Source organism: Ursus maritimus, unplaced genomic scaffold (assembly GCF_017311325.1).
Source record: "Ursus maritimus isolate PB19 unplaced genomic scaffold, ASM1731132v1 scaffold_32, whole genome shotgun sequence".
Classification (NCBI taxonomy): Eukaryota; Metazoa; Chordata; class Mammalia; order Carnivora; family Ursidae; genus Ursus; species Ursus maritimus.
In genome coordinates this window covers 7,051,166-7,069,628 of record NW_024425786.1, presented here as the reverse complement: position 1 = coordinate 7,069,628, position 18,463 = coordinate 7,051,166, and the positions used below count along the sequence as shown (strand labels likewise).

Here is an 18,463-nt window from a genome sequence, read left to right as displayed (position 1 = left end):
GAATAACAGCTCCAAGACAGATGAAGTTACCGCCTCGTCATCCCGCAGTCCTGGATTCCGCGAGCCAGGCTTCCTGTGGAGATCAGGATCCCGTGGGTTCAAACACCTTTCCTGATGTGGGCCCCACCCTTGTTCTTCCTGCTAAATCACCAGGCAAACCAGAGGCCCTGTTGCCAAGGACAGGCGTTAGCCTTGACACGCCCCCACCCAGACCAGGGCTCACAGCCCCCTGCTCCAGGCAGCCCTGGCTTCCCACAGACCCCTCCTGACCCTCGTCTCTCACAGAATGTTCTTCTGCTGCAGGAATATGAACTGAAACGTGTTTTGGACCTTCCGGGTTTCTTCTATTCTCTTCAGGTAGAGAACATTTGAATGATTTTCTCTTTGTAATTTTGTTTCTCCCGTGGGGGTGGGGGATGGAAGAAGGCCGATTTATAGCCATGGAGATGTAAATACTACCGAGATGATTTGGGGATTTTAAGCGGGTCAAGTGGTTCTGAGCCCCCGAATGATCCAATCATATTTACAAAGGTAGGGGCAAAAGGTGGTAGGTCAGCTCGGGGAAGCCATGATCTCAGACCTGTGAGGGCCATTGCTGACCGTGTGCTCAGCTTCCCGACTGAGGCAGAGGGTGTGTCAACCCCCTGTCCCCTGACCCGTGTCTGTTCCTGCTGTTGCCACTACCCGCTGGCCTCTCTCAAGGCACACGGCGTCCCTCCGGCCGATCGCTGGAGTTGCAGGAAGATGGGGTGCCAGTGATATTTAGGAGGATGTGGGGGGGCCTACAAGCCAGCAGGTCGACTGTGGGGGTGTCTCTCCAGGGCCCTGGCTCTGCTTTTTTGCACAGGGCAGCCTTCTGGAGCTTACGGTAGAGTGGAGTCAGCCAAAACACGTACAGAGTCCTCCCACCCCCGCCAGGGGGAATCTGCTACTCTACCTGAGGCCACGTGCGCCCGTCACCCCACGTTTGCCGCAGGTGTCGGCTGCCCACGGGAGAGAAGAGGCTCGTTAGGCCTGAGAGCCAGGACAGGGGAGCTTGAATGTTCCCCACAAGCACTTCCTAGACCGGCGGGACCATCCAGAGGAAGAGCTCTCTCTTATTCCTGTCTTCTGACCCCATTCCCCTTCCTTTAAAAAAAAAGCACTCATTTCTTTTGGCCTGGGTCAGCGAGACATAGTATAGAATTCAGAAGGCTACACAGTCTTCCTTCCTGGCTTCCCAGCCCCAGAAGAGACCGCTGTCAGCCTGTGTCCTGTGCGTCTTAGCCAGCGACATTCTGCACGTGTGCACGTGTGTCATGCACACGCGTGATCACACACACATGCACTGTTTTCACACTGTCATACACAGTGTTCTGCGTCCTGTTGTTTCCCACCTCACAATAAATACTGGAACTCATTCCATCCCAGCACCATCTTCGTTGTCATCATTCAGCTAATACCTCTCGAGCACTTCTCATGTGCTGGGTATTGCTTTTTTTTTTTTTTTTTTTAGATAGGCTCCACGTCCTGCGTGGGGCTTGAACTCATGACCCTGAGATCAGCAGTCATATGCTAGATGCCCCCACATGTGCTGGGTATTGTTAAAAGTGCTTTACTTATAGTACTCATTTACTCCTCACAAAAATCCTGCAAACTAAGTACTGTTATTGTCCACAGTTGGCAGACGAGTAAACTGAGGCATGGAGAGATTAAGTTACTTGCCTAAGTTCATTTAGAACTATCTTACTCATTTTAATGGTTCCATAGCATTCTTTTGATGGGTCGTATTTTAATTTCTTAAAACCAGTCCCCTATTGGTGAGCATTTAAGTTTTCCGTCTTTTATTACTATTAACAAGGAACATTCTTATACACATTTTTGCGCACTTAAGGGTATCTGTAGGACAAATTCTAGCTGAATCGCTAGAGCAAAGGGTGCGTCTGTTTAGATTTGCAGTATTGTCAACTCACTGTCATGGAGATGGTAACATTTTATGTGCCCATGAAAATTGTACAGGAATACCTATTTCCCCCATCCCTTGGCAGAAGTTGTCAAACTTTTTGATTGCTGCTAATCTGATAGGTTAGAAGTGTATGTCATTATAGTTTTAATTGGCATTTTCCTTATGAAGAAATAGAGGAATTTTTCATTTCATAGCTTCAAGAGCCATTTATGAGCAATGTGTTACACCGTTTGCTCATTTCTTTCTTGAGCTGGCAGTCTTTTCTTATGGATCAACAGGTGTTCTTTATATATTAAGAAAGTTTGTCCTACTGCTGTGATATAGTGTACACCTAGCTCAACAATTCCTCGTTATTCTTTTGATTATATATTTCTTTCTATGCGTAGAGTTTTGATTTTTGTATGATCAGATTTCTGAATCTTTTATAATGTTTAGGTTTCATTTCATACTATTTTCTTGTCCCACCGCTTTCCTGCATTTTCATGCAATATACTTACTCTCTATTTTAGACATTTAAAACGTTGTTCCAAAGCGAAGGCATCAAAGCCGGCATCACCAGAAATGGGGCGAACCAGCCCTGGGTGCCTCCAGTGGGGTGTTGGCAACAGCTATGATAGCTTCTTGCCCAACAGTTAGCCTTATTCTAATTCTAGGGAACAGATAGGCAAATCCAGGTTGTGGGACGTCCTAAATACAACGTTCCCGGACTCTAAAAAATGTTCTTGTCGTGATAGACAAAGAAAAGCTAGTGAACCACTCCAGGCTAAGGGAGGTGAAAGAGCGTGGAGATCGAATGCACTTGAGATCCCCCACTGGATCTTGGATTGAAAACCAGGGACGGCCAGGGTGCCTGGACTCGGTGGATTGTGTGACTCTTGATCTCACGGTCATGAGTTCAAGTTGCACGTTGGGTGTTGGGATTACTTAAAAATAAAATCTTTTTTTTTTTTTTAAGATTTTATTTATTTATTCGACAGAGATAGAGACAGCCAGCGAGAGAGGGAACACAAGCAGGGGGAGTGGGAGAGGAAGAAGCAGGCTCATAGCGGAGGAGCCTGATGTGGGGCTCGATCCCATAACACCGGGATGACGCCCTGAGCCCAAGGCAGACGCTTAACCGCTGTGCCACCCAGGCGCCCCTTAAAAATAAAATCTTAAAAAAAAAAAAAAAGGAAACCAGTGATGGCCACAGAGGGGGGCTGGGAAACTGGGACATGGGCATACGTCACAAAATACTACTGGGTCAATATGAAATTCCTGGGGGGTGCAAATAGTGTCCCAGTTCTCTGTGGGAGGATGGCCTTAGGAGACAGTGATGAGACACTGAGCAAAGTATTGTGGTGTCCACAGCTTACTTTCAGATGGCTCAGGAAGAAAAGCAGGGTACACATCTCCATATGCCCACAACATGGAAAGACATGAGGCAAATGTGGCAAAATGTTAGCAAGCGGTGACTCCAGGGGCAGGTATTGGGACGTTCCCTGTACCAGTCTTTCAGCTTTTCCATGGCTTTGACATTTGTCACAATAAAAAGGTGAGGGAAAAAAACCCCAACTTTGTTCCATCTGGAATCTATTTTGGTCTGGTTCCCTTGGCTTTGCCTGGTGCTCCTGGGTTACCGTCCTGGATTTCTGGCTTCTTTCCTCTTCCCTTCCAGCGTATACCGTTGTCTATTTCCCTTTCTCTTAGGAACCTCTTTTTTGGAGCTGAAAATTTTTATGACCTGGTATCTTTCTGACAGACTTACGTGGCTTTTCTAGAAGCAGGTAAGACCAGTGCGCATTGGTGCTGGTATTCTTGTTTTGTTCCTACGTGGCATTATGTGCTCCAAGTAAATTTGCAAGGAAGTTTAGTTCTCTGAGACTGGAAGCCTCAGTCCTTGAGATTACCATCAAACTAGTATGTAGTGTCGTTAACCTCTCTCCCCACGATCCTTGATAGAAGCTTTTTCTTCTCAGCTGCGAGTTTTTGCAAGAGGTCAGGCTCCGCTTTGCCTTACGTGGACATGGGCTTGTAAAAGACTCCTGTGTCTCATTTTATGAAATGTGACAGTCTTGGGTGGGTAGCTGGCCTGTAAAACCAGGAGCCTTTTTGTCAGGGGAGTGGTAACAAGCCAGTTTTGCTGGGAGCTTCTGCTCCCCGTCCGTGGCTTGGTGACTAATGGTTTCGTGGCTTTGGGAATGAAGGATGTCATTACAAATGGATGATGGGGATTTGGCGGCTGAACTCGATTATCTGGGTGTGCCTCGTCTGGGTGTTTATGCCTACACCCTTTGGGAATGGGGACAGTTTCTTTCTCAGCCCTCACACGGGCCCCAGCAGCCCCCAGTCCATTTTGGTCCACTGTTCTGAGCTTCTCTGTGGTGGCCCTGGCCTGGAGCAAACCCTCTAGGTGAGCACGGCTGGATTCCTGCTGCGCTCCGTGCTGCGTTTTCCCACCCCCTGGGAGCACGTGTGTTTTCCCTGACCACCCCTCACCTCTCCAGCCGCCACCACGTTTGCCCTCAGGCTGGAGTTTTGTGGCCCACTGGGGAGTTCTCATCTTCATGTTACCTCCCCATCCCCCCCACCTCGAGCTAATGGAATAAACGCATGTGGATTCTGGCGTTGTCTTTGTTTAAAACATTTTTGTTTTTGATTATCAGCTTGTTAAACATTTAGAGAGGGAGGAAACTGAGTCTCACAGCCTCTTCTGGGGAGGTTTCCTCCCTCCTCGGATTATTTTTTTGTTCAGAGGTAGCTGGAGGGAAAGGAGAGGGGAGGTCACTGCCTGTGTCATAGAGCAGAAGCAGTTACCCAAACAAACAGTGTGGCTAATGGGACGCGTGGGTAGAATGGATCCTTGCAATTTGTGGGAATGGCATGTGTATGGTTTTGAGGTCAACAAACATACCTATGCTTTATACAAATCAATGCATACCTAGATGTTGAAAGCTTACAGGAAAGAGGAGGCAGTAATCCTAAAATTTATGTTCTTTTTTTTTTTTAAGATGTTTAAATTTATTTATTTGAGAGAGAGAAAGAGAGCAAGCACCCCGGGGGGAGGGGAGGGAGAAGCAGGCTCCCCACTGAGCAGGGGCTCAATCCCAGGACCCTGGGATCATGACCTGAGCCGAAGGCAGATGCTTCACCGACTGAGCCACCCAGGCGTCCCCTAGAACTTACTTTCTTAAGAATTTATAGGAAGAATTTTCACCCAGGAGGCCATACTTGGAGCCTCCCAGCGGATCCCAAGGATAGTCATCCCAGAGCTGGGCGGGAAGGACCTGCGGGCTCTGGGGGCACAACCAGGGGACTGAGCCCTTGCCCGGCAGGCGACCCCATTGATTTAATGACCTAATTCTCACAACAGGAAGTTGGAGGCCTTCCTGCCCTGGGATTCTGAGGGGACGCAGTGAACCCGTTCAGGAAGCTTATTTATTTGAACCAATTATAAGAGACTTTAATGGAGGGAAGGGATGGAGGGAGAGCTGAGGCAGAGGGAGAAGAGCTGCTGAGGCCGGTGACGGGAGGGGAGGGGAGGACCGGGCCGGGCCATGCCTGGGCCTGCCTCTGGGAATGAGGCTTGTCCCTGCCATTATGAGGGTGGTGTGAACTTGTCCATAGGTTTCTGAGTGAAGGGACCTCATGTAGCTCCTGATAAATAAATAGCGTTGGCAGTCTTTCCCCTTCCTCTTTAAAAAAAATCTTTTAAATTTCCCAATTTAATTAAAAAATTTAAATGGTGACCCTGTAAGAATTGGCATAGCTGTGGGCAGTGGGGTTGACAGGATTTCCATGGGTTGAAATTTCCACTCTGGCCTCCCTCCTTCTCTGGAGGTGACACAAGGTCTGTGAAACCTCCCGGCCAGGCTCCTTCCCGCTAGGCCTGCAGCGGACTTCCGCTCTCTCCCTCGGAAGACTGACCGGCAAGGCAAAGTGAGTTTTCTCTTGGTAGAGGGAGCAGGGGCGTCAGCAAGCTGGGGACATCTCAGATATTGATCTAGGTCACAGGAGAGAAAAAGGGTCCTTCTGTCACCAGCCTGCACGGGGTGGCTTTGGACACCACCAGGTGCTCAGCCCGTGGTGAGGATTGGGTCATCCAGCCTGGGACACCTCCTGCCCGGGAGGGGGGAAGAGTGGGTTTGTACCCATTTGAGAGCTGACGCTTCCAGCTCTTCCATCACTTATAAATAGACCAGGGCTCTGGAGTCTGCATTACCCACTCCCTGGAACCTGCCAGAGGCCGAGGGTCACGAATCAGACTGAATCAGAGGAAGATCCGGAGCCGGGTTTTGTAGGCGCGCTGGTTCCTGACTTCAGGTCTCCGGCTCTGGCTTGGCCAGGTTTCAGGGCTCCAGCTGTTCTCTGGGAAGAAAAAAGAATCTTTTAAAATTGGGTCAAAAGATGCCTTTTTCCTTCTGTCCTCTTCCCCTATTGTGCAGAGAGAACACCGCCACCACCTGCGTGTGCCTTGGTCAGAACCACAGTCTCGTCACTCAGCCGGGGATCAGGAGTGTCCCCGGGCAGCTGGGGAAACTTCCTCCGGCTCTGGCTCCGTGTTCCCTTCCTGTTTGCATTGTTCTCAGCTGAACCGCGAGAGGCTGTCAGAGCAGGCCTGCCAGGTACTCTTTCTTAGCTGTAAAAAGGGGGGTTTCACCCAAGTCAAGACTTGAAGATACAGTACTATCCGAGTAACTTACTTTTATCAGTTAGGCCACAATCATTGGAAAAATGTCTTTTGAGCCTGAAGGTCTAAACAGATGCTTCTATCAGTGCAGCCGCATCAACATTATATAGTCTATTCAGACGGGCCCTTCTGTTCCTCCATGCCTCAGATTGTCTGTGGTGATGGCGCTGAGGCTGGGAGCTCCTTTGTGGTTCCCAGGTGACTCTAACAGGCTCCCCGAATCCGTTCATTCACATAACAGAGCCCCAGATGGGACCAGCGGCGCTGTTCTCCCCTCCCCATCCAGATTCTTCAGCACACAGCCTACGGCCTGCAAGCTCTCTGAGGGTCCACAAAAATATTGGAGACTGAAGAAAAAGCATCAGCTCCCTCTATGACTTAGAGCAGAATCCCACGTCATGAGATACATGCGTTCATTTTAATGTCTCTGAGAATAAGGCTGCCTGGGGCCTGCCCACAGACAGCTTCCAGCTGGGAGGTGGGAGGAGATGTGCAGACACCCCCCGGGGGGAATGTCAGGCGGCACCATGAGGCAGGAAACTTGGGCAGGTGTGAACCCAGGGCTCAGGGCAGCCCAGGGAGGGTGGTACAGAGCAGAGAACAGTAAGTAGGAAAGGGTATTCTAGGCCGAGGGACCCGCAGCTGCTAAGGCCCAGAGGTGTTGGAGGAGCCCCGTGCAGCTGATAACTCGGAGGTGGCCGCTGAGCGGGTGTAGGGGCCGGGGCTGCCACAGGCATCCCAGGGCATTCGGCAACATCCCTGGCCCCTACCCACTAGCATCCTCCCCATTACGACGACCAGAAATGTCTCAGACATCGCCAGATGCCCCCGACTGAGCACACCCGCTGCACAGGGATGTGGTGGACAGCTGGGGTCTGACCACCTGCCCCTGCCCAAGGCGGGGTGTGGGGGAGCCCTTTCTTCTCGCCTCCTGTCCAGTGCGCAGGTCCCGGGGAGCCCTCTCTGGGCAGGTCTGTGCCCGTCCTGCAGCCCTTTGTTGTTGTTGTTGAAAGATTGATTGAGGGGCGCCTGGGTGGTGCAGTCATTAGGCGTCTGCCTTCGGCTCAGGGCGTGATCCCGGCGTTCCGAGATGGAGCCCCACATCGGGCTCCTCTGCTAGGAGCCTGCTTCTTCCTCTCACACTCCCCTGCTGTGTTCCCTCTCTCACTGGCTGTCTCACTGTCAAATAAATAAATAAAATCTTTAAAAAAAAAAAAAGAAAGATTGATTGATTTAGGGGAGAAAGAAGGAGGGAGAGTAGGGGAGAAGCAGAGGGAGAGGGAGAGGGAGAGAATCTCCAGCAGACTCTGCTGAGTGAGGAGCTCGACACGGGGCTTCGTCCCTGGACCCTGAGATCTGACCTGAGCCGAAATCAAGAGTCAGCCGCTTAACTGACTGAGCCCCCCAGGCACCCCCTAGAGTGCCTTTGGTTTATGTGACATCCCCTCGGATGCCATGTGCCTGAGAGCCTTGCTCTGCTCTGAGGGGGAGTCTTATCCCCGAGGCCCTCCTGACGCTTCCAGGTGCCGCCCTCCCAGCCTAACTGTGCTCTTCTGTGTGGCTGCCTTCCCCTGGTTGTCAGGACAGCGGCTGCGCTCTGCTTTCTGTTGGGTTGTTTTGAATCGGGTCTTACCGGTTTGATTTTAAAGCTGCAAGAACCTTCACCCGGGGCCTTCATCAGAGCCGTTCACGCCTGGAATGGAATGAGCCGACCGCATTGCCGTGAAAGGCAGGTTCAGCTCTGAGGTGGGAGGTGTTTGGGGGGTGAACCCCAAGAGTTTGGCATCACTCCTGTGCCCACGGGCCCGCAGCCAGAGAGGAGCAGGGCTCAGCTGTGTTTAGGCCTCAGTCCCCACTGCAGCAGGGCCTTCCGATTGGGCTACACACAGCTCCCCACCCCTCAGGGGTGCCCTCCCCAGAGAGCAAGTGCAGGCCCCTCCTATTTGACCATGTCCCCGTGGCTTTTCAATGTTTTCACAGCTTTTCATTTTGATTTCAAATCTGCGGAAAAGTCGAAATAGTAGTGAACTATGCCCTTTACCTGGTTTCAGCAGTGTTAACCTTTTGCCACAGTTGCTCATGCACTCAGTGCACGCTCGCACGCACTTACGCGCACGCATTTTCCCCCTGTACACTTGAGAGTAAGCTGCAAGCCTCGAGACTTTCACCCTTGCATACTCCAGCCCGTATGGCTTAAGGACCAGGGTATTTTCCAGCGCAACCAGGATAAAATCACATTCAACACACACAACATTGATACAATACCATTATCGAATCAATACTCCCTAGTAAAGCTTCCCTAATTGCCCAATAATGGCCTTTATGACTCCTTCCCGCGTCCCCCTCCCCTGGATCCCATCAAGGACCATTCACTGTGTTTAGTTGTTATGCTGTATTATCTTCTTTTCTGATTGGCAGGAGTTTGGGGCTCTGGCCTTTTTTTTTTTTTTTTCCTCTAAAGTGGATTTTCATTTTAATTTCAGTTAAAATGACTGACACTTCTCTCAACTCCTGAGCCAGGAGGGGCTTGATAGGATGGAAGGAACTCATGCATTCAAATCCAGGCCCTGTCACTTCTTAGCTCCGTGGCCTTGGGCAGGTTACTTACCATCCCTATCAAATGGGAATAATTCTTACCTTGCAGGCTTGTTGCAAGTACTAAAATTAAACGAGACAATGTGGTGAATGTGACTTACCGTGTGCCTGGCCCTCGGAGAATGCTCCAGAAACAGCAGTAATTATCATTGTTCTTCTGCCACATGGCCTGGCTTCACAGAGCAGGAAGGAGCTTTGAGTCAGGGTTAACTTGGGTTGGCGACCTCAGGAGGAACTCCTTATCCCAAGCTCATGCCCGGAAGAATGATGCTGCGTCCTGCAGACTCCCGGACTGGCCAGAGCTGCCATTAGACCTGTTTTGCTCCTCCTGGTGGAACATGGTTCGAGAATGCTGAGCCTGGCTCTGGATTGAGGAGGCTGCAATATGGAATTTATTAATTAAGGCAGTTGCTCATGAGGCCCCAGAGTCCAGGAGGTTGCAGTTTAATTACTGAGAGCAGAGCTTATGGAAATTCTCTCCAGTGCCCCAGTTTTGATGTCGCTGAGGGTCTGAGCTGCCGCCTGGTACGGAGCAGCAGACCAGGCTCGGGCCCGCCTCCCTCTCCTTGGCCCTGAGTGCTTTCTGCCCATTTACATGTAGCCTGGACAGCATGTCGCATAGTGGTTCAGAACTTGGACGGTCTGGGTTTGAATCCTGCCTCAGTGGAGAGTGGAACGGACTGGCTGAGTGATCACTGGGTGATCTCTGCAGCTCCGTGTCCTCCTTTGTTGAACCTTATAAGGACGTTTGTTCTGAAGCCTGAATGATTCATGTACATGAAGGGGTGAGCGCAGCACTTGGCCAATAGTTAGAATGCGCGTCAACTATTTCTTTAAAGGCGTTCTCACCCCGGGGTGATTGTGCCTCCCGGGGAACACATGGCAATGTCCAGAGACATTTTGGTTGTCACAACCAAGGAGGAGCCGCCGCTGGCATCTCGCGGAGAGAGCCCGGGGAGGCTGCTGAATGTCGTATGATGCCCCTGACCGTCCTCACAGCAAAGAACTCCAAAATCTCTATTGTGCCAAGGTTGGGAAACTGCTTGAAAGCACCCCAGTGATTTAGGGCACTGTGTGGAACATGGACGTGGGGTCCTGCCCTCCCCCCCACCCAACCCCGTAGTTCTTCACCCCTTATCATTCCTTTGAGCCAGTTGGGGACCGATGGTTGAACTGGGAGGGAAGAGGGAAGAAGGGAAGCTGGGTGTGTTAAGCCTTTGAATTCTTACTGTGTAGTCTTTGTTCCCACCACCCCCCATCCTATAACAAAAAGATCACCTACTCACATTGTCTGTTGTCACCTTGTGATCTCATTAGAGTAACTAGTGTTTATAGAGCGTTTGCTGTGTGCCAGGCACTATGCCGAGTGCTCTCTCTCTCTCTTATCTCATTTACAGCCCTGATAGGCAGGTGCCATTATCATTCCCATTCTACAGATAAGGAAACTGAGGCTTTCTGATGGGAAGGCTCTAAGCTGTCTGCGGCTCAACCCCTGTTCCGCTGCGTCTCTCCCGTCTTGGTTGATAGGAGTGCCGCCTTCAGCTGCTCAGCCCCCAGGCCTGGGCGACCCTGTCTCATGCACCTGCCCCCACTGCATGCCGCGCCTGCTGGCCCTCCCGATGTCCTGTCCACTCCTCTTGCCTGGATTCCCACCACGGCCTCCCCTTGAGTCTGCTCTCAGCCTCCCGCCTCCTCTCTGTGTCAGACTCAGGGCGGTCCTGCCAACACCCAAGTCAGGCCAGGCTGTACCTCTGCTTGCTGCCCCTTCTTACAGGTCCAGGTCAGGTTTTCCAGAGGCCTCACTGCTCTTTGCCCCTTGTCCCCGTGCGCATTCCCTTCCTGTGGCACCCGGGGCCTTCCTTGCTATTCCTCCAGCACACCCACCCTGGGGCCTCCATCCAGCTCTGCGACAGCTCCCTCCGTCACCCCGTTCCAGTCTTTGCTGAGGAAGGCCCTGACCCAGCCACCCCACATTCCTGGTCCCCTCACCCAGCTCGATTTTTATCCTAGCACCTGTCGGTCACCTTCTTCCATCCACACTATATTATTTCCCATTGATTGATTTTTATTTTGTTTCGTCTGCTCTCCCCTCTCACCAGAGCATGTAGGGATTTTGGGCTGTTTTTTCACTGATATATCCCAATACGTAGTAAAATACATTTGTTGATTGATGACTTCCCCAGGGCCACCGGGCTGGTGATGCGGTCGCCAGGATGCCAGATCTTCACCTTTACACATGTTGCTCCGTCCCCCTCACCCCGTTCAGGGCCTCGTCTCCCAGATCTGGCTGCTTACCACGTTTTGACTCTGTCTCCGGAACACTTTGCAGATGTCCACTGTAGGAGCAACTTTCTCTGAAGGACGGTTCCGCCCTACTTGCCAGCCCTCGTGGGCTCCTCCGTGGCCCGTGGAGCCCAGTCCTCGCTCTAAAGCCTGTCCTCACGGCCCTTACCAACAGGCCTCCCACACCCCTGCCCGCGGCCGCCGTGCCAGTCACACTCTTACCCAGCTGCCATCCTGCAGTTCCGCCTGCCAGCATGCCCCCATCCCCCATCCTCACCATCCCTTCGCCGGCATTCCCAGCCCAGGCCCCGGCTCCCTGCTGGTCCAGAGGGGGCTTCCCCTCCAGCTCTGCCCCACGGTCTCCTTCCCGCTGCAGCCACAGTGGTCTCGTGAAGCTCAGACTGAGTACCCCGGCTTCAGTGCCTCTCCTCAGCCCTCTCAGAGCCCCTTGGGGCCCAGTACCAGCTCCCCTTGACGCCTCTCACCCGACACCTTCTTCCTCCAGGTTTTCCAAAGACTACATCTTCTCCTCTGGATGCCTTCCCTCAGGGCTGAGTCAGGCTCCCCGCTGCGTGTCCTCAGGGCACCTTGCACTTATCCTGTGCACTTATCCCTCCCGGTGTCTGGGGGTGCACGCACCTGGGTGTGACTCACTGGGAGCCCCTCATCACAGGCAGACCACGGCTGTTTTCTCTCAGCTGTGTATCTTCGATGCCTGGCACGGGGCCTGGCATGGAATAGACGCTCAGCAATCGTTCAGAGAACGTCCCTGTGCCTCCAGTGCCCTTCTTCCTCTCTGCCGGCAAACTCCTATTCATCCTTCAAGACCTAGCTCCAGGTTGCTCTCCCCGGAGCTCCTCCGCTGTGTTCTTGCAGAACTTTGCACACTCCTATTCTGCCACTTACTGCACTGGGCCCGAGCCCCCGGCGTTTCCCTGCGGCTGCTGAGCTGCTCTGGGGGAGGGGCTGGGCATGGCCACGCACGCATCTGGCTCTCTGGCAGTGTTCGTGTCTTAACCCGATATATCTCTTTGGCTCGTCCTTACGTGCTGTTTGTGTTGTTTTCTGTTTGCTTTGTGTAGTGTGATTTCCTCAGCCACTTGGTGGCTTCCTGGAAGGCAGGCTTGATGTCACAGCCCCACTTTTGTATCTCCTGTTCCCTGAGCCTGACACGGGGCTGTATACCCCAAGGAAGGTTTTAGTGAATCCTGCTGGAGTCAGTGTCGCATCTACTTCAGGTTCCGGGGCCCACGGCAGTTTGCGAGGCACCTTGACATTCTTTTTCTCATTCTGGACCACTTTATAATTTGCAGGGCCCCTCATAGGGCCCCTTATTCAAAAATGATTAAGCATTTCAAGATGGTGATAGCCGAGCTCTAAACCAAGGATGGGACCTGCTAGGCCTCAGCTCATGAAGCCCGCCCTGATCTCATTGTAGCCAGTGCAGGGAGACATGGTAGAGGTCATGATTTCCTTTTTATGGTGGGCAAAATGAAGGGCCCAAAGGGCAGTGACCAAGCTCGGGGAGCACAGTTGATCGGCAACAAAGCAGAACTGAAAACAGTCCAGCTCCTGGAGCATGCTTACTGCCTTCCACTGGCTCAGGAGCCCCCAGAACTTTGAGCCTCAGTTTTCTTCTCTGTAAAATGGGGACATTGACCTGATCCTAAAAATGGCAAATAGAACAGCTGGTCACCAATCCCCAGACAGTCCCATCTGGAACAGACCTGCAGCCTTTGGATGCCTCCCCTTAAAATCACTAATACAAGGTCCTCTCTGCTTCTTGGAAGGACCCGGGTCCTGTAGACAGTAGGAGGCTAATTGGCTGTTGTGGTAGTTGAAGAAATTAAAGACCCTCAGAAGTAGGAGGAGGCTGCCTCTTCTCATCTCTTTTTGAAGGAACGTGGGGACTTGGGTGGAAGGTTCCCCAGGGAGCCTTGGTATTTCGGTGCTTTGATATCTAGAGGAATAAAAGAGCAATTAATCGCTAAAGATGCCTGTTCCCATAGGGGCGGCTGTTCCCGCAGTCTGAGGGCAGAGGGAGTGTTCCCACAGGGGTGGGTGACGGTTCCTCCCTCCGAGGGCCACTGCTGCTTGAAGAGATGCACAGACCAGAGACCGGAGGGTTCGGGCAGCGTCCACCTGTAGGGCAGGCTTTTGAAATCTCACTTTCTCCGGGAAACACGTTTTCTTCAGGCCACCCCCCCTCCCCGGGTGAGTGAGCATCTTTCTTTGCCAAAAGATAGTGGAAGAGGGGCTTCCCAGCTGTCCTCGGTCCCGCGCCTCCCGCAGAACAGGTGTCTCAAAGTGTCACCCTCAGACCTCTGTCCTCACAGCAGGGCTGAGAGTTGGGAGTCCCCCTGTAACCCGGGGCTCCGAGGTCAGTGCGCACAGCGGAGGAGGTGGCCGGGCTGGCGCAGTGGGCACCGCTCCCTGGTGCCCCCCACCTGCCTCAGTAACCTGCACGGGACCTCCGCAATGAGGTTGTGCGGCAGAGGCGAAAGAGGAGAAGACAGTGTTCTTTGATTCCTGCAAGAGGGGTGTTAGGGGCCGGGAGACGTGTGGGCAGGCGGGCAGCCTGTAAATGACCCGCAGCTGTGTTTTATGTGTGTGTGTGTGGGGGGGGGTTTAGTTTATGTTTACACGTCCAGCTACAGATGTTCACCAGGCACAGGACAAACAGAAATGCACATCTGAGCACACAGCAGGCGGAGCACGCGGTCCCGGCGCCTGGCTCAGGTGACGTGCAGTGGGTGGGATGCCTTCTGGTGCAGGTGCGGGACTTGCCCGTCAGCTGCCTCGAGTGACTCACTCTAGCGGCAACATCTCCCAGCTCAGCTCTCCATTGGACTTGGTGACTAACCCGAGGCAGGAGGGTGTGTGGTGACCTGCTTTAGCCGGAAACGACAGGCGAGCGTAGCTGCAGTCAGCACCTGATCCCAGAGGTGTTGGTGCAGGTTCCCCGGGCCGGCCAGACACACAGGTATTTCCAGACCGCGGCAGAGCCCGTTGCCACGAGCTTCCCACCAGTGTGGTGGGTCCATGGGCGTGGGCCGTGTGCTCTAGCTTCGACTCCCGCAGCCCCGCGGGCCGTCCCGGCTCCTCCCATGACCCGTGTTCTGTGTTTCCACAGGGCCCCACCTTCCTATTTCTCCCCGGCCACAGCCCGCCCATCACAGTCGAGCAGCTGTTTGCCTGAAGTTAATTTCCAGAGGCAGGTAAGGACCCCTGGGGAAGGACTCTGGTAGCAGGCCGTAGGGCAGTGCTGGGGAGCGGGCCTTGGGTTTGGGCTGCGGGGCTCGAATGCGAAGGGAGCTCCTCTCGCTTCCTTCTCCCACCGTGCCCGATACTGCTCATAGTCACCTGCCCGTCAATGCCATGGCACTGCTCTTTGCTTTTAGGCTAAGATGTGTGCAGTGTCTGAATTAATATTTTGTGTAAGTTCTGTGAATCACACAATTATAGAACGTTGTTTTACATTGCATACATGTAAACGTACCTTTTTAAATGTAAGCGTTTAAAATATATCACAACTTTAAAAAAAATGGGTAGAACGAAGACAAGTGTGGGGACCCACAGAGCAGAGGTGGGTTGTGTGGGTAAAGGACACCCCCGTTGTCTTGCCCCAGCTTGAAGTGACTCACTGTTTTCCAAGCAGGTGTAAGACCACCCCGGGTGTAAATGTATATTCCAGTTTTATAAATGTGGGTATTCAAACAGCATGAGCTTCAAGTTTCTACATAAGGATGCACGCAGGTGGCTGTGTTTGTGTGCAGGGCCATTCGTGCCCATCAGAAGGAGGCCAGTTTTCAACGCTGTTTATCAGAATGGCCTGATTGCTGCATGGAACACTTGGCTGTCCTGCTCTGGGGTTCCTTCTGCGCCGAGGTTCTTCTGAAGTGACAGCCGCTGCTTCAAGCTGGAGACCGTGTGCTGGGAGAGGCTGGGTTCCTGCAGGGCAGGGCAGGAGCGTGCTATCTCACGTGTGAGCTCGATGTCTCCCACGGACTGCAGTGTGGCCTCTTAGGCCACGGGCCACCTTGTCACTTTGTATGGATCCCTCCTAGTGGTTGGGATCCCCGTGCCAATCAGCCTTCCTCCCACAGAGATGCGGGCTCAGAACCAACAGGAACGAAGGGGGTGTGCTGGGGAATATGTCTGTACCTTGGTTTCCCTTAATCACATCGGTCCCTATCAGATGTAAGTTTCTGGACTTATACCCACGTCTGTAGCCACGGGCCTCTGCCCTCACCATTTCATTTGGGTAGCTGATGGTTTCCTGTTTCCGTTTTCCATTTTCTGGCTCATCTACATTTTCCCTAGTTAGCTCCCACAGTGGTGGCTAGGAGAGGGAGCAGGTCTGTCTCTGACTTGGGCAGTTAACATCGAGACATTTTCTCAGGACTTAGAATGGAAGTACCGCCTTTCTAGATGATGGGATGTTTCCAGAGCAGCTGGGAGACCATAACTGAGAACGGCTTGTCACCTTTGCCTCACGGCTCAGGACTGCACAACTATTTTGTCCAAATTACTTGCAGTTTGGACTTACGTAATTCAGACCCATTTCATTGGAGCCCAGTTCCTCATCCCTACAGGGGAGGATGAGGGTTTTCTAGTGAAGTTAATCTGACGCTTGTGAGAATGGTGATGGAAATCGAATAGCATGTTTGCTGGGATAGGCACCGAACCCAAGAATGCTTTAGTAGACTTGCCGCCTGTCAGCGACTGTCGCATGTGTGTTGTTTGGGTGATTATGATTTACTCTCTTCAGTTACTAATTTTCTTCACGTGGACACCCCCGCTGCAGATTCTGTTTAGGACAGAACCCTGTAAAGCAGTCATGATGTCCTCCTCTGTTTTGGATTGAAGTGTGAAGGGCGGGCGCGTGTGCTCGTGGCTGCTACTTTCTGCCCCAGACCCAGCCCTGGGCGTTTCCCCTAGCAGGCAGCAGGGCAGAACAGCTCCCGTAGAGCTCGAAGAATACTAGAAAGCCAGAATTTTTAGAAATGATGACTCTTCCTCAAAGCAAGAACAGACAGTTTAAGAAACTGTTTCTGCCAAGGAAGCTGAAGTGGGAGTAACCTGGCCCCAAACACCCACTCAAGCCCCATGACACCTGAGGCCCATGGCTGGGTGGCGTTTACCCCCCACCCCCCGTAATCACAGTTTGAGTGTGGGAGGTCCCCCGGACACCGAGGCTCCAGTGGAGGACAATGGGATGACATCCATCTGTACGAGATGCCAGGATTGCTGGACAGAGCAAATTCTGTAAAATAGACCATGTAGAGATTCACACACACCCACGCTCATGGTCACGCTCACACACTTCTGCAGTTCTGAGCCCACGTCTCTGTTGGAGGAAGCTTGGCTGGTCAGGGACGGACAGTGAGGAAGGGGTCCCCAACCCCTGGGAAGCCAGGACCCCTAGGTCCTGGGATATGCAGCATGACCAGATACGTATCCTTGCCCGAGTGGGGCCGGCCCCTGGATGATGACTAGATCTCGCTGTGGGAACTGGGGCTGGGGTGTGCTTTGTGACATAGGATCAGAATAGGGGCTTGAACCAGATGGGCCTGTTGGGGAGTTGGGGTGGGGGTAGGCGGGGAATCTTGCTGGAATTCTGGTTCTTTTGTGTGTGGTGACACCTAGTGGCAGGTCACCACCGGTCTTCGATGCTGTCTTTCACAAGGAGAGGGCAAACTGACTGTTTAGCCCTTGGACACAGGACGGGGGTGGAAGATTTTTACTCCCCGAAGCCCTGACTCCCAGTTTGAAGGCTTTGTGGAGTGTGTCAGAAGTCCTCTGGGGAACAGGACAGCCCACGGCACTCCACCCGCTTGAACGGGAGCCCTCTGCCACGGCTCAGCTTGGTTATGGAGCCTGGATTAGGCACTTCGGTCAGTTTCAACACGGCGACATTTGGCCCTAAATCAGTGTGGATACTGTAGAAGGGAGAAGCTTAGACCCCACAGACCGTCCTGATTTTCCACTCAGCCAGCCGGCGGTATCTGTTAAGGGCCTCCCAGGCACAGTGCTGGGCTGTGGAGGATGGGGCGAGCTAAGCGGGCCCTGGCCCTCTAGTCGAGCAGGGGAGAAATGATAAGCAAGTACTCCAGCAAGACCCTCTCAGAAAATTGGGATGAGCCTGGGCTATGTGACCCAGAGGATGTAAGGGTTGGGGGGACACAGAACCTGCTTCAGTTAATGCTGTCAGGAAAGGTTCCTCGGGAAGCCATCTTTAAGCAAGTCAAAGGATGAAAAGAAACCAGCCCGGGCTCAGGGGACACCCAGTGCAAAGGCTGCTGGGGGAAAGATCTTCTTGGTATGTTCTAGAAATAGACCGGGGTCAGGAAGGCAGGACGCGAGGGGAGGCGTGAGAAGGAGGCAGGGCCGCCCGTGCAGGCCTCGTGGGTACTCGCGTGGCTTAGTGGAGTGGAAGGAAGTGAGGAGGGGCTCCATGTGAGAAGTGACGTCCCACAACAGGGCTCTCCCACTCAGTGGTACTGGGGAGTTAGTGTTGTCCACTGGGCATGGCGGGGCTGCCTCCCATCAGTGGCCCTCTGGAGGTGGCTTACCCGTCTTTCCTGGTTATCAGTGTTCATTAGGTTTTTTTCTGAGCCCAGAGGAGGTGGCAGGTGAGAAGATGGTACAATAGGGAGTCTGGGGGGGAAAGGATGTGGGGGGAAGGAAGGCCCCAGAAGGAGACATGCTACATCCAGTATACAGCTCTACGTAAGCCCCAGCTTGCCAGCTTTTTAGCCCATCGTGTGGACTTTTAGGGCCAGAGCCCCTGTGAGCTTATGGGGACTGAGCAGTTGACAGGGACCTCCAGGGAGGCTGGTGCCCAGGGCTCTGGCACATTTCTGAGTCCACCCTCTGCACAGAGAGCAGGCCGGCCTGGGAGAGCCTGCTGGTCCAGGGCTTGCTGGCCCCTGGATGGACGGCATGAGGAGTGTCCTTGGCTCACGAGC

General features: G+C 52.9%; 1 protein-coding gene across 3 annotated transcripts in view; it reads left to right on the top strand.

Annotated features, from left to right (window-relative positions):
• Positions 1-18,463, top strand: part of CTNNBIP1 (catenin beta interacting protein 1) — a 48,289-nt gene that overhangs the window by 7,142 nt on the left and 22,684 nt on the right. The window contains exons 1-4 of one of the 3 annotated variants that reach the window (XM_040645756.1): positions 75-357; positions 3,635-3,711; positions 6,370-6,549; positions 14,626-14,710. The gene's annotated coding sequence lies outside the window, so the exon portion shown is untranslated. Of the gene's footprint in view, positions 1-74; positions 358-3,634; positions 3,712-6,369; positions 6,550-14,625; positions 14,711-18,463 lie in introns of those variants that run through there. The other 2 variants (XM_008694752.2, XM_040645757.1) reach the window with 2 other exon arrangements.